This window comes from Geotrypetes seraphini, chromosome 1, assembly GCF_902459505.1.
Source record: "Geotrypetes seraphini chromosome 1, aGeoSer1.1, whole genome shotgun sequence".
Classification (NCBI taxonomy): domain Eukaryota; kingdom Metazoa; phylum Chordata; class Amphibia; order Gymnophiona; family Dermophiidae; genus Geotrypetes; species Geotrypetes seraphini.
Window position 1 is genome coordinate 436,628,301 of NC_047084.1, and position 25,702 is coordinate 436,654,002.

Genomic DNA, 25,702 nt, shown 5'->3' on the forward strand with positions numbered 1-25,702 from the left:
ATTTAAAGCAGAACACACAATGGTAATGTGAATACATTCCAAAAACTTTTTTATTTTATTTTTAAATTCTTTGTTGATTTTATTAAGCATATAAAAAGTGCAACATTTAAACATTCAAAAATTCAATAAACAGCACTTACATACTTGCTTATCACTAAATCAATTTACCCAATCCACCCCCCCCCCACCTCCCTCCCTCCCATCCTGGATGTGGGTGGATAAAAGATAAAACTGAATCTGGTAGGTAAATTACAAATCTTTAAGGTATTTAACAAATGAATTCAATGGACTCCAAATTTCTTTAAAATTCTTGATTTTTCCTGATTGCTCTTCTAACGTTCTTTCATAAAGGTACTATAGACAGAGTATTTCCCACAAAAAAAGTAAAATTTAGACAATCTTAATTTTTCCAGTTTCTAGTGATTAGTTGTATGGCCACCCCGGTCAGTCCAAAAATATTACTACGGTATTAAAAAAGAAAACTGAGCCAATTTGTCAGAGGTAACTGAAATACAAGGAAAAAAGAAAGTTAGCTATATCCCTGCATCCTACATATGGCACAAAATTGGGCACCGCTCCAAGTTGTGCGCCTAACTACAGTATATTGACTCAGAAACCAATTAATGGCAACAATTGGGTGTTAATTGACACTAATTGGCAGTAATTTGGATTTGCATACACATCTTGCTATGTGCTCTTATTCTAAAGCAATGTGCACCCAAATCCCATGCATGCAACTCAAGAGGGTGTGGCCATGAGATGTACATGGGCAGATCGGGGGTATTCTTAAAATTTGTGTGCAGTGTTGTAGAATACCGGGGATCGGCATCCATATTGGGTGCCGGGAATAATAATAATTAGAATAACTTTATTTTTCAATACCGCCAACACCCAAAAAAATTCTAGGCGGTTCACAGAATAAAGAGGACTGGATGTTCCAGTGATGATACAAAGCACACAGAAAAGCAGTACAATATTTCAATAGTGAAAAATACAATAAGAAACTATGACATAGTCATCAATCGAGTAACAAATTTTTTGAACAAATAGGTCTTAACCAGTTTTCTAAAGGTGCAATAAGATGCAGATTGTTGAATCAGATCATCTAACCATACTTGAACTTTACCTGATTGATAAGCCAAGGATCGATCAAAATAGTTTTTATAGCAGCAATTTTGGGGATTAGGAAAGTGAATAAACCAGTAAGCCGAGTAGACCTAGTCGAACAGTACAGTTCAAAATGAGAGAAGAGATATAACGGAGCTAATACAAATAACATCTTATAGCAAATGCAAGTAAATTTGAAAAGTACTCTTGCTTCCATTGGCAACCAGTGCAGCTGACGGTAAAAAAAAGGGATTCATGTTTCTCTGAGGCCTTTTTGCTTCTTTCAGTGTGAGTCTATTATTCAGGTAAATTGGGGCATAGCCCCGTAATACTTTAAATAACAGGCAATAGAATTTGAATATGATTCAACCTTTCACTGGGAGTCAGTGTGTTTTTACGTAGGCTGGCGTTATATGACTATATTTGTTCATGCAAAAGATTAATTGTAGTGCTGTATTTTGTACAGTTTGCAGACATGGTAGGTGCAAGATGTTGCAATAATCCAGCATTCCCAAGATTAGTGATTGTAGTAGGAGACAAAATTGTGGTTCTGTAAAAAATTTGTGTATGTATAAAATTCTACCACGCTAGCTTTCAGCAGAGAGATATTGTCTCCCTACCTTACCAACCTTCATTCAACAATTGGTTCAATATTTGTTCACTGTTCCTCAGCGGGCCACCACACACTCAAGCAATCTCATTGTGTATGGCTTTATGCTCCCACTCCTCATTGGAACAAGGTATTTTTTAATTATTATACTTATTTTGCAGTTTTCTATATAAGTTAAATACTAAGAATACTTAGCTTTTAGCTTTTAGCTTTTAGCAAGACGCTGTGCTGGGGAGTTAGTGTGAAAACACCGACATGTTTCGCCCGTATAAGTTAGTGGGGCTTTCTCAAGGCTCCAACTCCCTCTCACAAACATTCAACCACCATAGCGTCGAAACGATTGATTAGCGTGATTGATTACTTTCTTCATTCTAAATCGATTTAAACATTGTGCCTAGTTTACATTTTTTGTATAAAATTCTAGGCATAAACTGGCAGAAATTGCACCTAGATTGAAGGTGTGAACATGCTTCTCACTTATACACATAACTTACAGAATACTTACAGAATACTGTAAGTTACATGTGTCCCTGCCACATTTACATGACCATGTTAACACTAGGTCCATGGCTGGTGTAATTGCAGCAGTAAGGCATGCTAATAACGGGCTATACTAGTATTCTATAATGAAAACCAGGTGCTCAGGTGCCATTACAGAAGAAGCCTTTACCATGCAACATCAGGGTGCCTAAATGAAGGCAATCACTTATAGAATCCCCATGAGAAACCCTGGACACATGACCCCACCCAGTTCCGCCTCCAGCCCCACCCTGTTCTGCCCCCAGCCCCGCCCCCACAGAGCCTCCTCTCTTCTTGGCGAGCTCCAGCCACATCTGGAGGGCCTGGAGCATGCACAGATGTGTGTGACATCATCCGTGCGTGCTCAGAGGCCCTCCAGATGCAGCCGGAGCTCATCGGGGGCTTTCCAAAACCTGGACAAATGCCGGGTTTTGGAAAGTCCGTCCGGGATCCCGTACAGTCTTATGAAAAGAGGACATGTCTGGGTTTTCCCGGACATCTGGTAACCCTACCTAAATGTGATGCTGCCTATGTATTTAAGGTTCTTTCCTTAAAAGACATGTTCAGTCATAATGTGAAACCTAAGCTGTCATTGTGAAGCAGTTTACAGGGTAATGTCGGCTATTGGACCATCTTTGTAAAGTCATTATCCGATTTTCTGTTTACTAAGTGCTCTGAAAGCAACCACATGGACACAGATGAGCAAGCTAATTACTGGACATTTGCAAGACTGCCGTCAGCATTGATTGCTTTTGCCTGCCAAAAAATATATTTACGAGCACTAAATTTGGTGGACTATTAAATGTAAATCAAAGCTTAAGTAATATCTATGAAGAGTGACACTGAAAAATGATCGATGTTAAAAAAAACCCCAACGTTTTAATAGTTTAAATGGTCGTACTCTAGAGTAAATTTATGGACATTATTATGCCAAAGTCTAATGACAAAGGTCTTCATAATTGATGTTTCCATAATTCTACCATGAACATTTATTTCCTAAAATGTATTTACTCTATGAGATATAGTTGTAGCATCACATGAAATATATATATAATAATCAGGTGAACTGATTTGCATGAATGGATTACTTTCCATTAGGTATTCATTATTATTAATTTTTGTATTTTCTGGAGAACTTTGGGGTTTTTTTTTAAAGAAAATGTTGTTTTATTCTGATTTATTGTAAACTGCCATAGAACCTTGGTGTTAGGCAATATATCAAATATAATACAATTGAATTGTAATTGCTTTAATTTCCCAGATAGAATAGAAAAAAAAAATAGATGTCATATGATCCTGCGGGCCTTTCATTGTGCTAAGAAACTGTGGAAAAATGATTGTTCCCAAGATATTTGTTAATATGATCAGCAATCACGATTGTATTAGCCCAACCTGTGATCACTGTTCCCTCTGAGCGGGTGTCCTCTACCTAGTCTTTCCACGGAAGGGGGGGGGGAGTGGTGGTGTTTCACTAACGCATTTTCAATAGTAAGGGACAGGTAAGTTCTCCAGGAAACCTACCTGTCCCTAGTGATTGAAAACATACTACCTCCTATTGGAAGCAATATAGTTGGAGGACACCCGCTCAATTTAGAGAGAACAGTGCCTATATATGGGTTTTGCAAGCTGGCCCAGTGGGTGCGGCTTGCATATCTGGGGCGGCCTATACAGCATTTTAAAATCATCCCTTCGCCCTCCCTTTCCTCCCTCCCCTTACCTCCCTCGCTGGGACAGTGGCCTCCTCGAATTGCACCATCAGCGTTGAAGAGCAGGAGCGATTTTTTTGTCTGCAGGCTGGCCCCATCTCCCTCGCTGATGGCAGCCTCCTCGAATCACGCTGCCAGCATTGCAGAGCAGGGGCGATCTTTGCGTCTGCAGACTGGCCCTGTGCTGCTTCCTGTATGGTTTTACCGTCAGTTCTGGCGGAAAGGGACATTATTGGTGATATATAAGTGCCTCAATGCAGGAGGAGCTTCTTTGTTGCCTTATATGAAAACCTGGGAAGGTGATTGGGGGTCTGTTATGTCCTGGGATGTGTGGGAGGGGTTTTGGCGAGAGGTGTCCTGCTCAGAAATTGTGGCTTTAATAGTTGAGAATGGCTTTAAAGTATTATTCCGGTGGTACTATACCCCTAAATTATTGGCTAGGATGAGAGGGGGTGGGGAGGGTTGTGCTGGAGGGGTTGTGGGGAGGTGGGTACCTATTTCTATATGTGGTGGTCCTGTGGGAGAGTGCAAGATTTTTGGACTTGGGTATTTGCTCAAATATCTCGCATTCTGAGCAAGAGGGTGCTGGCTGACTGGTGCCATACATTATTGTTTTGGCATGAGTTGGACTTGGAAGGTGGGGGGAAACCCTCTTTCTGTAAATTAGCAATCACGGCTGTCCGTTTGGTGGTGGCCTCCCAGTGGAATCAACCGGGGCCCCTTTCTTGGCAGTCGGTGGAGCAAAAGTTGCACCACTGGCAGCTCATGTATCATCTTACCACTCTCCAGCATGGTACATGCCATGGATACGCACACATATGGTGCAATTTCCACCTGCTTACTTAATAGTGTATATTTGCTGTTCTATTGGGGAGGCTGGGCTTTCTGGGTGTGAGCAAGTCCCTGAGGGTTTTTGTTTGGGGGGGGGGGGCGCTACACTATGCTATGGTATGGTATTGAGGGCTCAGGGATCTGTCACGGGGGGGGGGGGTGCTTAGTTCTGATTCTGTTTCTATGCGACTGTCTCCACTGGTAGACTGTTTTGATTTTGGCTTGTTCTCTTGTTCTTACTATGGGGGAGCATATCTTCTGCATGAGCTTTTGTACGAGCCTCTTTTGTCTGTTTGAATATTGTATTTTCATGTTTTGTATTAGTGGTGTGTGCATATTTTCAATAAAAAGCTTTAATTATAAAAAAATATTATAAATGAAAATAAAGTACCAAAGTGCCAATTAGCTTAATATTTTAAATTATAAATACTTTCATGCACTTCTATAGCTCAATTCAGCCTCACTTATCTTAATGGAACTGATAAGTCTCAGACTATTTCATTTTCTTAAACTGCTGAGCAGGTTTCTGAGATCCTTTTTCCTCTCTTTTAAAATTGACATTTGCTGCATTATACATACAATAAGAAACGTTTCCACATATCCTCGTATGGGGGTGGGGGTGGGGGGCACTATAGTGGACTTAACATAAAAGGTCCCAGATACATATCAAACTATTACCCCCTTAAAACCCACTCTACACCACAATAGCCCTTATGCCTGCAGGGGTCACCTAGGTACAGTAGGTTTTGGGTGGGTTTGGAGGGCTCACACATTCCACTATAAGTGTAGTAGTTAGAGTGGAATATGAGCCTGGGTACCAACAGCAAAGTTACTCCAGGGACCTGCTTGCTATTGAAATAGGACTGGCCATAACATATGAAGCCGGTATGTACTGTTTATGTCACATCTTTGGAGGGGTGAGAGGGAGTCAGTGACCACTGGTGGAGTAGGAGGGGGGTCATACCCTAATCCTTCTAGTGGTTCTCATACATCTGTGGCGTAAATCCCATACCATTGGCATTACCTTCCTTTAAACAGCTTCAAGACCTTTAATGTCCTTTGCCATAATATAGTCTCCAAAACTGAACACAATACTCTAAGCCTGGATGCACTAAAGATACTGACAAGATCGCTGTTGGCCGATTCTATGGCTGATTCTGGATGAACAATTGATGCACTACCAAGTTTTGCATGCAAATGAATTGTACGAAAACCTGACAGATCAATTGCTCAGTGAGCAAATGGCACATGCACAGAGCCCTAAGAGCAATGACAGGAGAAGCAGCTTCCTGTCACTGCTGTTATGGCTTCTTTGTTTTTAATAGCACAGATGTGTGTGTGTTACACATGCAAGAAAAAAGCCTCCTGCACAGATGGCCCTTCCCAGCAACCCCCCATGAACCAGCACTACGACCCTCCCACGGCAGCGAAAATGACAGAAGGACTGCCTACTCCTTCCTGCCTGGCCAAATACCTTGTGCCAAGCCCCCACCCAGTCCTGGACTCCCCCCCTCACGCCACCGACCCTCCCAACCATCTCCTCCCCCTTCTTCCTGAAAATAAAGGCAGGAGGGATTCCCACTCCTTCCTGCCACGAGATGCTCCCATGAGCCCCCAACTCCCTAACCCCCTCCCACCCGTATCTTTGTTAAATGTTGGGAGCTGGAGGGAAGAACAATCTCTTCAGTTCTGAGTCCATACGTTGAAAATGATGGGCCTTCCCCTCTCCAGTGTACCATGTGATGCATGGGGAGGAGCCTAAGGCCTGATTGGCTCAGACGCCTAAGGCCCCTTAGACATCTAAGGCTCCTAAGGCCCAAGGTGAGGGGCCTTAGGCATCTGAGCCAATTAAGGCCTTAGGCTCCTCCCTTTGTATCTCACATGATGCACATGGAGGGTCCTAAGGTCTGATGTCAGAGCAAATCAGACTTCAGACCTCAGGCCACACCCTGTGCATTACATGGGATACAGAGGGAGGAGACTAAGGCCCTGATTGGCTCAGACACTTAAGGCCCCTCACCTTGGGCCTTAGGGGCCTTAGACATCTGAGCCAATTAGAGCCTTAGACTCCTCCCCGTGAATCACATAGTGCACCAAAGAGGGGAAGGCCCATCATTTTTGACGAGTAGGACTAAGAGCTGAAGGGATAATGCTTCCCTCCATCTCCCAACGTTTAACAAATGTACAGAGGGTTTGGGGAGTGTTTATGTGTGTTGGGAGAGGGGAGTTGGAGGAGCATCTGATGGCAGGATGAAGGGAGAGGGGAGGGGATAGTTCAGGGAGGGGGGCGGTCCTCCATTGGCAGGAGGGAGTGTGCATCCCTCTGACCAATTTTCTCTCGGGGTGGGGGGACTTATCGGGTGTTTATCGGGGAGGGCTGTCATCGGTGGTGGGGGACTTTTTTTTTTTTTATAAATGGGACAAATATTTTGCTTGTGTAACACATGGAAAATATCTGTGCCATTGAAAAAAACAGGCAGACCTATCGGTAATACAGTTACCAGCTAAAACCCCATTTTTTAGGGGGGGGGGGAAATAGCCAAGCGATGTTAGTGCATCAATCACTTGGCCGTTTTTCATGAGGTTTTAGCTAATTTGCATGGCCGAATCGGAAAATGAGCGACTGAAGGGAAAATACACAGTGGGCAGTTTTGTGGATCGGGTTGTTAAAGCAATCATCACTAAAGCTGTGAAAACAGGTTTAGCAACAATTCGCTGACTTTAGTGCATCTAGCTCTAAGTGGAACCTCACAAACAACTTGTACAAGGCCGTTGACACCTCTTTTCTTCTGCTGGATATGCCAACATCACTTTTACTATGGCTACTGCCTTGTCAACATTCTTTTGTTGCTTTAAGATCCTCAGCCACTATTGCCTCAAGGTCTCTCTCCCAGTCTGGACTTATCAGCCTCTAAGACTTTAAGAATAAATGGGATACCCATGTGGGATCCCTACGAGGGTCAAGATAAGGAAATTGGGTCATTAGGGCATAGACAGGGGGTGGGTAAGCAGAGTGGGCAGACTTGATGGGCTGTAGCCCTTTTCTGCCGTCATCTTCTATGTTTCACTTCCTAGCACATACAGCTCCTTTGGATTTCTGCACCCAAAGTGCATTACTCTGCATTTATTTACATTACATTTTTTAATGGATAAACATCATTTTAACTTTTTGCAGATGACTTCTCCTGTTGTCCACTTCCTGCAGGGTGTCCACTTTGTTGCAAATCGTTGTGTCGTCTTCGAAAAGGCAAACTGTTCTTACTTTCATCAGAATGGCATAGTGAGGTTAAGTGGCCGCCAGGGGCGGTGGCACCCCTCCCCCGCCCTCTTCTCTGCTCCCGCTTCTGAGGATTTCACATACCCTTTCCCAACCCCCCCCCCTGCTGCACGCATACTCTTTTTCCCTCCCCGTACCTTTTTAATTTTCCAGGCGAGAGCCTCAGCACAAAACTTGCTGCCCACGTTGCGTCGTCTATCCCTCTGACGTCAATCCCTAGGCGCAAGGCTCTGAAGTGACATCGGAGAGAGGCAACACTGACGTGGGTAGCAAGTTGGTAATGCTGCTTGCGCTGGAAAAATTAAAGAGGTACTAAGGAAGGGGTGCACACACCTGAAAGGAGGGTCAGGAAGGAGGGAGGCAGAGTGGAGGATGGTTGCCTGCGCCTTGTACAAAGACCGTGCCCGCCCTGACCACCCCACAACCTGCTTATTATGCCAGTGTTCATCAGTGTTGCTCACAAATATATTGGATAGAATCAGACCCAATAGTTTCATAGTTTATTAACATTTGATAAAACACTTCTCCTGGAATACAAAGCTTTGTACATTAAAAATTTAAATATGAATAGGGAACAAACAACAAATAATAAACATAGACCTTCCAAGACTGACATACTTGGTTTGGGGCTGTGACATGAGAACAATAGGACAAAAGGGAGGAACTACAATTCATTAAGAAAAGAGAGGAACAGTAGGGAAAATACGACAGGACAAGAGATAATAAAGTAAATATATATATATGTGATAAATCAATTGTAGGCATCTTTAAAAAGAAAGAATTTTAAACTACTTTTGAATTTATCCAAGTTTTGTTCAGCTCTGAGGTGTAAGGGGAGAGAGTTCCAAATTGAAGGGGCAGTAACTGAGAAAATAAGAGTACGGCAGGTGCCAATTATTTTTAAGGACGGTACATCCTTCTTTCCTCCGAGTGAATTCCATTAACTAAACCACACTTCTGTGACCAGCATCTTCATCTTCACTCTTACCGTATTCATGACAAGGCATGGGCAGCCAGACCTATTTTTGTTCTTTCTCATATTGTTTACAGGGATTTTTTTGTTGTTGTTAAATTCTATATAGTATGCACTCTTTGAAAATAGTGTACACTTGCATGAGTGCCTTATCAGGAAAAGAGTCTGCCATCGTTCTGAAATAGTGTACACTATTTTCAAAGAATGCATACTATAGAAACATAGAAGATGACGGCAAATAAGGGCCATAGCCCATCAGGTCTGCCCACTCTACTGACCCACCCCCAAGTCTACTATCCTAGGGATCCCACTCCTGGTGACAGGTTCCCTTGGCTTAACCCTCTAAGGGATCCCACATGGGCATCCCATTTGCTCTTAAATTCTTGCACGCTGTTTAGAACTAAACAAAAAATAATCATGTATATGATAACAGTGAAGATGCTGGTCACACTTTTTGCACATGATGCTTACTATGTAGAAAGAGGGTACACTAGTTTGTCCATGCACAAAAGCTCATGCAAAGATTAGGAAAGAATACGTCCTCTTTTCAAAATAGTGTACCCTCTTTCTACATAGTACATACCATGTCCAAAAAGTGTGCACTATTTTTGGTGAATGAGAAAACATTAAATACTGTATGTTCTCTTAGGCTTCTGTGGCTGGTGTCATGATTGTTGCAGTTGTCCAGGTCTCACCGTGTCTGGGTAGGTCCGTAGAACCGATGTTTCTTCAGGAGAAAGCTACAGTATGACAACTGAAACATCGGTTCTACCCACCCAGATGTGGCGAGATTTAGACAACTGTAAGTCATTAAATGCTGTATTCTTCCTACTCATTTTTGTTTAATAATGACATGCAATAACATAGGGTGTGTCACTCTCATTCCTATATAGACAAAACAAAATCCCTGAGAGAAAAACAACAATCAAAAACACACAGTGGATTCAAATCAAATCAAATCTGTCCATCAAAAGAATCCACACTTCAAAATCACAATTCACATTTATTCAATCATTCAGTCATTCAATAATTTACCTATATCATATATACATTTATCATATAGTCAAATAAATTCATAAAAATTCATTCATTCATAGAACACTTTAATAATATCACTATAATCACCAATTAATACTCATATAACCAACTAGCCAAAACTTAAGAAAGCAAAGGAATCCAATCGTTCATGCTGTTAGCATATTCACAACAGTCATTTCAAAGTCATTTATCTTGAATAGAGCCAAATTTAAGCTTGAATTCAGCTAGTTCATCCTCCAATGTTGAGTCCACCAAGATATCAGGAACAAATCGGAATCCTTAGCTATTAGTTCATATGTTTGTACGTTCATGTGCAAAATAATCCGAAAGTCACCACAGCAGATAAAGTGCAAGTGCAAGTACAAAAACCACTAAAGTAAACCAACAAACTTTCAACTCCCTCCTCAACGCGAGCCGTGTTTTGATATCGTTCTTTATCAAGAGGAAGAGTAACACAGGCGGGAAGTAGAAGCTGACTTAACCAGGAGCCACAATTAAGGCCGCCGCCCAAACGTTTGGGCAGCGGCCTTAATCGTGGCTCTTGGTTAAGTCAGCTTCTACTTCCCGCCTGTGTTCCTCTTCCTCTTGATAAAGAACGATATCGAAACACAGCCCATCCGTCTTCACACCTCCCTAAATCCAGCATCTCTTGTCATCCCATTCATGCTTTTCCTGTTTCAAGTGTCCATCTTTGTTCTGAGCCAGAAAATCCCCCCGTTACCCCACTCTTCCTCCTATATCCACTCCTCACCCAAAATCATCATATCCCCTTTATTTCCCCTGTCCCCTGATCCAGCAAATATATTTTCTTCCCCTCTATGGTCCGGTAGGGAAAGGGTAAGGGACTTGTATACCACCTTTTCACAGTTTCACAACCATACTCAAAGCAGTTTACATACAGGTACATCAAGCATTTTCCCTATCTGTCCTGGTGGGCTCACAATGTATCGAATATACCTGGGGCAGTGGAGGATTAAGCGACTTGCCCAGGGTCACAAGGAGCAGCGTGGGGTTTGAACCCACAACCTCCGGGAGCTGAGGCTGTAGCTCTAACTACACCACACTCTCCTTGAGTTTCTCCCAGGCCAGCATCTTCTGTTTTCCTTCTACTACCATCTCTGCTCCTATTTCCTGCAGCAGAGGACAAAATAGTAAAGGGATACAGGGCTGTTGCCTCTGAGCATGCTACTACTGGCTTTTCCAGTCCCACCCATCCACATAGGAAACAAACCTAGAAACATTGACACATGATGGCAGATAAAGGCCAAATCCACAACCTTCACTATCACCTCATCTCCCTGAGAGATCCCATGTGCCTTTCCCACACTTTTTTGAATTAAGACAGTCTTTGTCTCCACCACCTCTACCAGGAGACTATTCCACACATCTATTGCCCTTTCTGTAAAAAAGTATTTCCTTAGATTACTCCTGAGCCTAACACCTCTTAACTTCATCTTTTGCCCTCTCATTCCAGAGGTTCCTTTCAAATGAGAGAGACTCGCCTCATGCACATTTATGCCATGTAGGTATTTGAGCGTCTCCATTGTATCTCCCCTCTCATGCATTTCCTCCAAAGTATACAGATTGAGATCTATAGAAAAATAGAAAAATGATAGCAGTGCTAGGGAGCAAAAGAAAAACAGGTCCAGTAGCAGCATAAAGAGAGGTAACAGCCCCACACTTCTTTTCTTGTTTGGTTGCTATTTTAGGAGAAAGCATTGGGGAAGCTGGGGGAAGGTCTCAGTTGTGGATGGGGCATCTACAAGTGTGTTAAACTAAAAAAAAAAAAAAAAGAAACCACCCCAAACAAAACCCAATAAATATGGCAACGGATTTCTTTGTAAGGAAAGCAAATGTAAGAAGAGAAGATAAAATTGATGTAGTTCTGCAACATTGTGGCTGATAAAAATAAAAGCCAAAGATCATCCATCTGAATTGAGATTGATACTTGATATGAGAGATTTTCATAGGCCTTTAATGACTTGGCTGCTTATGAATTATTATTCTCCTTAACGATTGTCTAAGAATTATGTGTGCTTAATTATCGGTGCCTCATCTTGATAAACTCGATGTCTTATTTTTAAATGTTTATTTTATGATATCTATGATTTAATGGAAACTGCAGAGGACATTGTGATCTGTGGTACATAAAAGGTTTTAATAAATAAGTGAATAAAATGTATTATCGTTCAGAAAGTACAAACGATTTAAAACCAAATCACACAGGGAAGAATATCTGATAAAGCTGAAGCAGCCAAGGAAATATATTGAGACATAAGTACAAATGGAAGAAAAAAAAAAAAAGGTCTAAAGACATAAATGTGAAATAACAAGGCCCTTTTCAAGTATGCTGGGAAAGAAAAACCATAGTAACATAGTAGATGACGGCAGATAAAGACCTGAACGGTCCATCCAGTCTCCCCATTAGTTATTCTCATTAGAAATACATGATTAAGTTAACTTGTCTCTTCTTTGATATTTCTGGACCATAGACTAAAGTCGACTTCGTAATATCCTAGGTTCCAATTGTTCACTCCAGCCTATCCAACCATCCCGTTGTTTGCAGGATATCTACTGTAAAGTCTGGCTAGTAACATCCTCTTGTTCCAAGTTAATGGAGTTCCCATCAATGCCCTCCCCAGCCCATCCTTCACCGACCCAAACTGTACAAGTCTGTCTAATATTGGCTTTAGTTCTTTAATTTACATCATTTGTTTTCTAATTAGAGATCTTCTGTGTTGATGCCACGTTTTTTTGAATTCCATCACCATTTTCCTCTCCACCACCTTGAAATTGTGAGGCTAAAAGGTACAGGGGAGTAGGCAGAAGTATGTAGAGGGTGATGAGGAAATACTGAAACACCATGTAAACTCTTCTGTCTGGTTATTCATGGAAGAAGATCCTGAAGAAGAATCTTTGCTGGCAAATGTATATATACTCCGTCAAAAATTACAAAGACTAGGGGACACTCATTGAAGTTACAGGGAAATATTTTTAAAACCAATAGGAGGAAATATTTTTTTTCCCTCAAAGAATAGTAAAGCTCTGGAATGCATTGCCAGAGTTTGTGATAAGAGTGGTTAACTTAGCTGCTTTTAAGAAAATTTTGGGCAAAATCCTGGAGGAAAAGTTCATAGTCTGTTATTGAGGCAGACATAGAGGGAGCCAATGCTTGCCCTGAATTGGTAGCATGGAATGTTCCTACTTTTGGGGGGTTTGCCAGGTACTAGTGACCTGGATTAGCCACTGTGAGGACAGTCTACTGAGATAGATGGACTATTGGTCTGATCTAGTAAGGCTATTCTTACTCTTTTCCATGAATGATATGGTGTATTTTGGGCAAGAAGAAATATATCTCAAAATAACAAGGGAGTTCAGAGAGGTCCTGACAGGTGCACTGTGTCACACCCACGCTCGTGTAAGGCGCAGCGAACACGTGGGACTGTGACCAAAACTCAGATCCAGCGTGTCCCTTACCACCAAGGGATCCCCCAGGTCTTACTTCAGGCACAGTATCTGCCTCATGGGCAAGCAAGGTAAAAAAGGTCCCAGTCAGAAATGGCAAAATCAAAATAGTTTTATTCCAACCACTGGTTGAATAAACCACAAACACAGGTTTCAGCCTTATAATTCAGGATGAACTTGCATTGCATGAAATTATAATCAAAACAGGTTCAGCTAATACACTCAGTAAGACAAAGCTTGATCCAACATGAATGAAGTACAGTTCCCTGCTTCTGGATTTTAATCAGGTACGCAACATAGTACTCTTCACCAGAGCAGCAATGCTTTAAGCAAATAATGGTTCTTCACCCAGTACATCTCCCACAATCACTGTACTGATCAACCTTCAATATCAGGCATACGTTTCCTCTGAAAACGCTACTGCAGTTATTAGGCACAGCTGTGCAGGGGCAACGAGATTTCCTAGCTAACATTTCAGCATACAGGAAATCACATCTGCCTGCTTTACAGAAAGCCCCCCAGATTCAGCATTTCAGGAGAGATTCTAACTGGGCTTTAAACAAGCTATGGTTAAGCTGGCAGCACAGAGACATAAACAGCCACCGAGAAACAACCCCGCTTTCATGCTTACTGTGTTTCCATGGGTAATGGCAGGATATCATCTCCTACATGGCTTTCTTGTATCTCCATAGCTTCTCCTTCTGGCTGCTGCCCAGGATTACAGGTAGGAGACAACTCCTCTGCCTCTACCATAGGATAGTCTGAGAGTGACTGACTTTCCTCAGATTTCCACTCTCCTGTATGCTCCTCTCCTGTATGCCCCCTCCCTGTTCTCAGGAGCCATGTTATATCCGGTGTAGAGCCACTCCCCCCTGAGTAGGTTCGGGAAGGGTTTTCCACACACCAGCCTGCTTCCTATTACCACAAGCAGGTTTCTCCCTAACCCTGTTTCTAACAGGCTGCTCAAATGGTTTTAGACTTCTGACAGTGGCAGGGACAGGTCTGCGCAGAGTATAGTTTTTCTCTCTAACCTTTTCCTGCTCTGCCCCTTCTACCTCCATCTCATTGCCTGAGCAGAAGTCGGCTTGATCAGTTAATTGGCAGGTCACCTGGTCAGCTCTCCTGCACCAAGGCTCAGTGTGGTTTCTCTTGCTGTTTGGGACAAAACCCGAGACGGATTTGGGTTTGTTATGAGAAAAACCCGAAATGGACCTGGGTTTGTCACAACTGAAAGATGAGTTTAATAGATCTTTGGAGACTGTAGAGAAAATGTAGTCTTTCTCCATGAAAGTGGTAACAAACGAAATTGGAAACTATTGGCCACAAAGTCTTATCTTGATTGCATGAAATGTAATGGAAATGCTATTGAAAGGTAGTTTACTATTTAAAATCCAGTAGACTGTAAGATCTAAACCAGCACAGATTTTACCAGAGGCAGTTCAAATCAAATGAATCAGATTGATTTCTTTAAGATTGCAACCAGAAAACTAGATCGAGGATAGGGCTGAATGCAATCTATTTGGATTTTAGGAAAGCTCGTGAACCTGATCCTCATAGGAAGCTCGTGAATAAACTAGGTCCAAAGGTATGTGACTAGATTAAAATTTGGCCGACTGAAACAAGAAAGAGGGCAATTTGAAAATGGAATTCCATTGGAGGATAGAAATATGGAGGAGTGGAGTGCTTCAGGGACCAGTGGCGTAGTGAGGGTGAGAGGTGATGTGGGTGGTGGCACCCCTCTTCCATCCCCCGCTCCTTCCCTCGATCCCACCTACCAATTCCCCTCCCCTGTACCTTTAGTTAAAGTTGCTGCTTGCGGTGATCAACAATGTGCTCCTTGTGACCCCATCGGCTCTCCCTCTGTGTGGCACCCAGAAGTGACATCAGCGAGAGAGCTGACAAGGTCGCAAAGAGCACATTGTTGACCTTCGTGAACAACAACTCCAACCAGGTGTAGGGGGAAGAGAAGGGGCGAAAGCATGGAGGGAAGGAATGGGAAGAGGTGGGGAGTAGAGAGGAGGAGGGGGTGCAGGCGCCTCCACCAACATGGCACCGAGATCACCCTCCCTTACTACGCCTTGTGCACAATTCTTTAGATTGCTTTTTAAATTCCTCTAAAGAAGAACAGATCACACAGTATCACAGGAACTGAGAGATGGGCAAACTTCTCTTGAAAGGTGTGGGATGAATCTAATATAATAAAATGGTAAGCTGCGCATGCGCACTTCCTATGCGTGCGCCAGTTTTCCGTGAGCTTAAGTGACCCATAGGAAGTACGCATGCGCGTGAAACCATCTCTCTCCCTCCCTCGAGGCGGATGACACCGAACCAGTTCTGAGACCGCGCTGGAGGGGGGGAGGCTAAATATTTATTCCGCTGGCCCTCTCAGCTCTTACCGCGTCTGCCAGAGAGTTGGGATAGAGGACGCTGTCGTGTCACTGTCTCCAAACTTCAGCACGGGACCGCAGCCACCTGCTGATCGCCTCCAGAAGCCCGCTCCGCTCCTGCAACAGCGGAAGGCCCCGAGCCCGAGTCAGCTCGCGCCGCCTTCAAAATTAAAAATAAATGGCCCCACACCGCCTCCCTGCTCGCGCAGACCTCCATCAAGGAAAAACAGCACTACTGGCCAAAGTTTATTTTAAAGTTTAAAGCCACTGCGGCGGCTCCTCTCATGAGGCTTCCGACGCAGGCAGTGATAGTGCGAGGAGCTGCCGCAGCGGCTTTAAACTTTAAAATAAACTTTGGCGGGGGGGCGCTGGTGAGCACCGACTGGGATGGCTGCAGGGTAACTGAGCTCCTGCTATTAATCAACATTACTCGAGATTAACATCGTTTTTTTTTTCTTTTTTTTTTAGTTTTTCTTTGCTTATACTGTTTCCTCTTAGCAGCCTGCTCATGGCTACCAATAAGCCCGGTAAGAGGAAAAACGCTGAGCCGTCCTCTCCTCAAAAATCGCCAGACGAAAAGTCTGATGAGGTCTCTGGGGCCTCTATAATGGAAGAGCTCCGTTCGATACGGAGTTTATTGATAGACACAAAGCAAGATGTTACTGATATCAAATCAGATATTACATCATTACGTGAGGATTTTGCCAATGTTAAAGCCCGCACTGAAACTTTGGAAGTTAAAATGCAAGCATCTGAAGATTCTATCAAGCTGCTTCTGAAGCAGTCCTCTCGGATTGTTCAACTTGAGCTTGCACTGGAGGCTGAAAAGAACCGGGCCAAAAAGAATAGCTTTCGACTTCTCGGCTTACCGGAAGGTAGGGAAGCCTGTGATCTCTCTGAATTTCTGTGTGCCCTCTTGCCGGAGTTGCTCAAACTACCGTCTGAAACGAAGATTGAATGTGATACTGCTTACAGAGTGCCTCAACACGTGGCGCGCCCTAGCAAATTCCCGCGCCCGATAGTGATTACTTTATTGCGGCAAGCACAGGTTCAGCTCATCTTACAACGGGCGAAAACGTATGCACCAGTGATGTTTGAGGGCTCTAAATTGATCCTGGTTCCCGATTTATCTAAAGAAACGGCTAAGAAGAGAAAACAACTACTTGCCTTCCGCCCTAAACTGACTGCTATGGGCGCTAAACATGGCCTCCTATACCCGGCGAAAATGAGAGTCACGTTTCACAACGCAACCAAAGATTTTACTAACCCATCTGATTTGGCAGAATACATTGAAAATCTACATCCGACGGCGATTGATAAAATATGAGAGGTTTTTGTTATTTTTTTTTCGTCTTTTTCTCTGCAGAGGGTCCTGTGCATTCATGGAGTGAACTTCTATCTGTCCTCGCCGATGGATCTGTATGCCATGGAACCGGATTACTAGCCGCTGCCACGTGGCGGCTCAGACTCTCTCTATTATTGCTTTTTATTTCTTTTTTTGTTCTAAATGAGTGATGTTATTCAGATAATTGTTGTTTCCTGGCTTCTCAGTTCCCTATAGCCCCTGTTCGTGGTTTGCCTACCCATGGTGTCTATTTGTTCTATTGTTCTTATTCACGTCTGCATGGCTGCAGGTAGCTATGTATTATTGCTGAGTTTTCTCAAAGCTATCAACCGGTTTGTGCCATCATATATTTCTATGTTTGTTATAATATATTTCTTTTTGTTCTCATTTTCCATGTTCCTTTGGTTTTGTTTACAGCGTATATTGGCTCCTGACTACTCTTATCTTTTGTTCTATCCAGCAATTTGTGTTGTGTATAATATGAGACTAGACTGCAATCTTTTTCGGGGTACTGCTTATATTCTTGCTCTCATTTCCTTGCAAATTAAGACCACATATCATAAGAGTTATACTCTTTCTCACTTAGAAGTAACACAATTCTTGTATTACACCTCTTCTATTGCTGTACTTTTTTATAGTACTCTTAATTGTTTGGTGCTGACATACATATATGGTTATCAGTTTTGCATTAACAACTGTCTTACTATATGCTTTGCAGTTTACTCAATTATAAGGATGTTGCCTATTTATAATGTCCATAGCTTTTCATTATAATTTCCATATGTGTCGTATTCATAAGTACATGCATGATATGATTGCCTCTATATTTGGCATTTATGCCATTTCATATGTTCTGGTATATCTGTACCGTATGCCTACTTACATGCTTATATTTTCTAACACATGTTTATGTCATAGGTTAGCTCATTCTTCCTCATTATATTTACCCACAGCTAAAGTGTCTATACGTTGCACTTATACTGCTTTATTGCCCTGGATATATCATTTTAATGCTTTGTTATGCCACTAACATGCTTTTCCTTAAATGTGAAGGGCTTCAATAACCCAATAAAGAGATCCAAGATACTTAAATACACTGCTCAATACAAACCAGATGTAATATTCTACCAGGAAACCCATCTGAATGATTCAGAGTCCAAAAAGATCGCCCCCAAATGGGCGTACCCACCACTTTATTCAGCTGCAGTGGGGAAGAAGAATGGAGTAATTACATTGATTCGTCGCCGCTCAGATATAAAGGTTATGTCACATGCCTCTGATGACTGTGGTCGTTGGTCTAAGACTGAGCTGTCCATTGCTGACTCTCCTGTCAGTGTCATCAATCTATATGCTCCAAACATTGATGACCCAACCTTCTTTCACAGGATTTCAGATTTGATTGCCTCTGCGGGTGATATACCAACCATTGTAGGGGGTGACTTCAATCAAATTCTGGATAAAACTTTGGACAGGCAATCTAAATCACTCTACCGTCCCACTAAAACAGGGTTAAGTATACAAGATTTAATGTCTCAGCTAAAATTCATAGATGTATGGAGATTACTTCATCCAGATGATAGACAGTACACTTTTTATTCACCACCACACGCCTCTTACTCCAGAATCGACTATTTCTTAATAAGCTATTCGCTATCTCACAAAGTTTGTGCTGCACAAATAAATTCCATATCGATTTCTGACCATGCATCCATAACACTTCAACTTACTGAATTGGGTAGTCCTTGCCCCCCTGGTTTATGGAGATTTAATTCCACTCTACTGACTGATGAAGATTTTACTAAAACTATCAAACGTCATATTGAGTGCTATTTTGAGTTTAACAAACCTGCTGATACCTCTTGGCAGACTTTGTGGGACGCGTTCAAGGCCTATATACGGGGTCACATTATTTCATATGCTGCCAACAAACGCAAGACAGACCGTCTCAAATTACAGCAGTTGGAAAGTAACATACAAGAAGCAGAGAAACTACATCAGGCTGATGTTAACAATCCTGCGATACTCTCCTCCCTTAGGAAACTAAGATTGGAATATAACTTGATCCTAAGTTCGGAGGCTTCCAAGGAAATTTTTCACAAATCTGCCTCTTACTACTCCAGTATGAACAAAAGTGGTCATCAGCTTGCAGCATATTTGAAACTGAAGTCTGAGAAAACGTCAATACCAGCTATCAAAGATGAGATTGGTACCACAGTTTTGAATTCTACTGATATATGTCGACAATTTCAGACATTCTACCATAATCTTTATGAATCTGAAAACCCAGACCCTTCTACTTTCGACTCCTTCTTGGAACAATTGCCTCACCCATCTCTTAATGAAGCTGATGTGTCTTCTCTCGTTGCACCAATTACATCAACACAGGTGGAGCAAGCTCTGCATTCTATGGCAAAACGTAAAACCCCTGGACCTGACGGACTGTCAGTGGAATTTTACCAGGCCTTCAGTGATGACATTCTCCCATTCTTGACTCAATATTTTGAACACATGGCTGACACTGGTGTGGCATATGGAACATTCACAGAAGCTCTCACCATTGTGCTTCCTAAAGTGGGTAAGGATCCTCTATACGTCCAAAACTATAGACCCTTATCACTGATAAACGTTGACGCCAAAATTTATGCAAAACTGATAGCTAATCGCATGAATTCCATCCTATCTATCATCATCCATAAGGATCAATGTGGCTTCATGAAGACTAGATTATCCAGCGATAATACCAGATTATTTGCACATATCCTTATACAAGCTAGTTGTTCCAAGGAGCCTATGGTGGCGATGGCTTTGGACGCCGAAAAAGCCTTCGATAGGGTGGAATGGTCTTACCTTTTTCGAGTGTTATCTTGGTTTGGTTTTCCTCCTAAATTCATACAAATGGTTCATGTTTTGTATTCCAATCCATCTACCAAGCTCAGGATCAATGATGTAATATCTGACAAGTTTCACCCTTCTAGGGGGACGAGACAAGGTTGTCCGTTATCGCCGCTGTTGTTCAACGTTGCGCTGGAACCCCTGCTAATAGCTCTCAGAACATCACCCAATATTACCGGTGTACGAGTGGGAGAGCTGGACATCAGACTGTCGGCATATGCTGATGATGTAATGATTTACACCACCCTATCTTCTATCCCTTATGTACTGCAAATCATAGACCAATATGCGCTCATATCAGGTTACAAATTGAATGCCTCAAAAACGGAAGTTATGCCCTTATCAGGCACCCCCTGCGGAGACATTATCACTAAACTTGGTCTGCAATATTCCTCTTACTCTGTGAAATATTTGGGAGTGTATTTCTGTCCAACAATTGAAGAAACTAAACAACTTAACGAAGATTATATTGTCAAAATAATTAAGGAAACTACAACATCCTGGTCACCTCTGAAGCTTAGTTGGTGGGGTAGGTTGGACTCTATTAAGATGGTTCTGGCTCCTAAAATAACATATGTCCTTTCTATGCTACCATTCTTGTTTTCTCCTAATTCTTACAGCAAATGGGAGGCTCTAATGTCTGGATTCTTGTGGAATCATAAAACGCCTCGCATAGCTCTGAAGAAATTGAAAGCTCCCAAATGCAATGGCGGAGTGAATTTCCCTAGTCTACAAGATTATCATGTTGCTTTTCTAGGGAGACAGGGTTCGAAGTGGCTTTTAGATGAATCAGGTGATATTCCAATCTGGTTGCAACTGGAGCGACGACTATATAACAAGCAGTTTTTAAAATATGCTTCTTTCTTAACATCGCCTCCCTCAACACGTGACAATGCATTGATGACTTCTACAGCCCTGGCAGTGAGAGAATTAGACAACGCCGCTCCTGTACAATGGAATTCCACTACTTCAGCTCCCATCTGGCTTAATCCTCAAGTCAAAATACAAGGTTTACATGTTGAATGGAAGTCATGGATCAAGCTTGGGATTTGGTCTATTTCGCAAGTCATGTTAGATGGTAAATTATCTTCTTTTGCTGATCTATCATCCAGTTATGGTTTATCGCCTACTCAGTTCTTTCAATGGCACCAACTTCAACATTGCCTTCAAGCCTATTTAAAGTCTCAACCCTTATCACTAGAAGCGCCTTCTATTATTGACTGTTGTAAATTGTTTAGTGGTAAAAGAGGTGAAGCTTCTAAATGGTATAGGATGCTGAAAATGTTTAAATTTCACAGTCCTAAGGCGTTATATGATATATGGTCCCATGATATATCCTTGCCCTTATCTGTTAAGAATTGGGAATCAATGTGGCTCACTTCTTTTGGGGCACTGCGAGCTGCTTCTATTAAACAGATGGTCCTTTTCTTGTATCACAGGGCATACTGGACCCCCTATAGACTATCTAAGGTATCTACAAATGCATCTAATTTATGTTGGTCATGTTCCTCAGAGGTGGGCACTCTACATCACATGTTCTTTTCTTGTACCCTATTGCGACCGTACTGGTCTAATGTGTGGTCCACTATTTGTGAAATTTTACCCATTGTGGATCCGATGGACTATTCTATCCTTATTACAGGTGATATTGCTTTGACATCTCAGCTGGATAGAAGTGATGCCAAACTCCTGCATTGCCTACTGTTGATTGCACTTAAAATCATCTTATCTCACTGGAAAGACTTTTCCGCTATTACCTACCATGAATGGTGGAACACTGTCTGCTTATACGCTAAGTATGAAAAATCAATAGCGGAGAAAGATAGATTGTCTTTTTCCTCATTTAAGCATATGTGGTCCCAAGTTTTATCCTATGCTGAACAATTCTGTTGACCTATTGAATTATGCAATTATTAATGATGCCACTTATACGGTATCTTGCTTGTTTGTATATTGCTGTGTGCTGGCCGCTTGTAGCTTTGTTGACGTGATAGTTCTCATGGTTATATGTTTACATTTTTGTATTCCTTCTTGTCTAAAATTCAATAAAACTTATTGAACTAAAAAAAAAAAAAAATAAACTTTGGCCGGTAGTGCTGTTTTTCCTTGATGGAGGTCTGCGCGAGCTCTCCCAGAGCCTGGTCCGCACCAAGACGCGGTCCTAAGGCAGTACGGCTAGCGTGACGGCGCCTCTGGCTGAGAGCTACGTGACGCACCGGGTGGGCGACGGCAATACGCTGCAGGGAATTGCGCTCAAGTATGGAGTGACGGTAAGGCGCGTTAGACCAAATACCCCACCCGGAGGCACTTCCCCCGTGGTGAGGGAGCCCTGTGGAGGTCCTAGACAGCCCACCTTCAAATTATTGACAGCGGTATTTTGAAGGGCTTCCTAGCACTCTACAAACACACCGAAGTGGCCTGTTAACAGAGAGAGATCCTGGCTTTGCCTGTGGGTTTTACTTTATTTAAAATGCTTATAAACAGTCTTCCAGGGTAACTACAAAGGTAGAAGTAGACTTGGTTATCCAAGTGATCACCCCCCCCCAACTCCTCCCCCCTCACAAAAAGGCTGGTGTTAACTTTTGTCAGATCAATCTGTTTCTTGAAACATTGCCTTTCAATGGCAGGAGTCATATGCCTCAGATGCAGGAATGTCAGAGCTAATTTGCTTTAGTTAGGTTGGGGGAAGAAAAACAGACCAGTGACTGGATAACTGGGGGCAAAACTATTCTCTGAAAATATAATGGAAAGGTACCAAATTTGATGTGGTTAAAGCTGCTGCCTTAGCACTGTGAGGTTCTAGAGAATGACATGGTGACAGAATTTGTCCCCATCCCTGTGGATAACCGCTATAAACCATATGCATTCTTTCAGGAGAGAGGGAAGAATCAAAAGTATGAATGGACACAACCACAAGCCTTGCATTGAAGAATGCTGGTGTAAAAGGACTGAAGTTGAGATAAACACTAAAGAATGGCATGGGATGGTTTCCCACGGTTATGTGTGGGGATGGTGGCAGTGACAGATTCTGTCACCGTGTCATTCTCTAGAACCTCACAGTGCTGAGGCAGAGAGAAACAATGACAGATGGGGCCAGAGAGACAGACAGAAAGAAAGACAGACATCTATTCTAGCACCTGTTAATGTAACGGGCTTTGAAGGAGGTGGTGATGGACAAGGGGGAGATAAAACAAAGGGAGAAGAGCTGCTGCTGGATAAGGTGAGCAGTGATGAGATGGTGGAGGACACAGGGGAGGTAAAAGGAAGGGATAATGGACGGGGAGTAGAATACAGAAAGCGCTAAGGAGAGAGAAAAAGAAATAAAGACAGACACACACACATATATTCTAGCACCCGTTATTGTAACGGGCTATAAGACTAGTACTGCTATAATGCAGGAAGATATTCCTATCTGTTGATTACCTAAAGATTGTTATCTCTAATTTATTACAAACCCGGACCACTTTTATATCCAAAAAGATATAGCCTGTTTGCTGCAAGTCATCTTTGGGATGGCATTTATTTAGCCATTCAATATATTCATCCAACTTCTCCTTAGTGTCAACCCCAAAGAAAAAAAAAATCATCAATGAATCATACCCAGTGTGAGACTTGCAGAGAAAATGGAGAAAACTGAATCCATTTATCCTCCAAAAGAAGACATAAAAAGGCTTGCTACTGAGGTCACTAAAGTGGCCCCCATAGCAACTTCTGATGTCTGCTGGTAATATTGTCCATTGTACATACAAAATTCCTTTTCATTGCAATATCAGCCAGCTCTAACATGAAAGCGGTGGCACCCTCATTGGAGCTTCTCTTTTATCTAATTGAGGGGATATTATCTCCTGTAAGGGTGTTTCCTTATTCAGACCTGAAGGTTAGGCCTTTCTGACATCATAAAGCCTGAACCATTGTCTGCAAGAAATCATTCCAGCCTGAACCATGCAAGAAGAGAAAGAATAAAACATATTTGCTGTTTATGATGCCTGATTCATTCTGGGTATGTACCAGAACTGTATTCTAGTCAAGGACATCCAGCTATACCTACATGCTCAGCCTGTGTGAATCTTGGGGGAGGCATTGCTCCTGTGCTGTTCTTATCTAAGGAAGGCGCCTCTGTTTCACAACTTGTGTGAGACTCTATAGAGAAAGGCTATTCATTCAAGTTCTGTTTCTGGATTGGTCCTGAGAGGTCATGTGACGAGAACCAAGTAGAAGGTGCCTAATTATTGATTAGTCTGTGCTAGGATGTAAGGAAGCTTGCATCTTATCATAGGTTTCTCTGCACATCTTCTATAATATTTAAGACCTGAAAAGTTACCTCTTGTGACTCTCTGCCTGAGAGAGAGAGAAACTGGACTTTTATACAGATCTGGATTCCAGCACATAAAGGAAACCTTTGCTGCCAACCTAATTTACAGTTGTTCCAGTGACTAACGAACTCTTGTTCCTGTACCAAGAGAATTCTTATCTTCAGCGCTGAGTAGAAGATGTATTCCCTTTCACCTGATTCTGTGCTACGGCCTAATCGGATGGTGAGATAAGGAACTTATCTATCTTATCAGCTGGGGTTAGATAAACAAATTCTATTGTGGTAAGGGATAAGGAGATGTAAAGTTACTCAGGGTGATAAGCTATATTTTTAGAATTGCTGCTAATCAGGAATTATTATTATAAGGAATTATCTAGTGCAGTGATTTCCAACCCTGTCCTGGAGGAACACCAGGCCAATCGGGTTTTCAGGCTAGCCCTAATGAATATGCATGAGAGAGATTTGCATATGATGGAAGTGATAGGCATGCAAATTTGCTTCATGCATATTCATTAGGGCTAGCCTGAAAACCCAATTGGCCTGGTGTTCCTCCAGGACAGGGTTGGGAACCACTGATCTAGTGTGTAAGAAGTAGTTATATTCTCTCATTTACTTAGGGATTATTGTGTAATAATTCTGTAATGAGGTACAGGCGGAATAGAAGTCACTAATGTAATGTAATATATGTATGTATTCAGAGACATTGTGAACAAATAATTAGTTTATTATTTACTGCTGGCTTGTGAATTATATTTTTCTATAATAAAAAGTACTTCATATAGCCTTGATCTCTATTCTTAGTATAAACTGGCAAAATTACAGAACCTTGGGTAAGGAGTTTATGGTTTCCCCTAGAGAAAATCAGAGACACGTAACCTGTTTATGTAACTGATTAGTCATCCATAAATCTTAGTACACTCCAAGGCTTCATGTTGAGGGATAATCGTATACAGCAATGTCACATCAAAAGTAACCGACCAACCAAATTTCCTGATTCTGCGTAAATGTGACATACCCAAGTTTATTTTAAAAATATGTAGTATCACAAATATAAGAAAAGTTTGTCTAACAAGAAAATAATCCACAAATTTGGATAAAGACTCTAAAAGTGACCCTCATCCTGAGATGATGGGCTTCCCAGGAGACTTCATTAGAGTCTTATATACTTTAGGGAGAGTATAAAGGAATGGACATCGCAGGGAACTTAAATTCAAAAACTTGAACTCTGAAATGGTCAAAA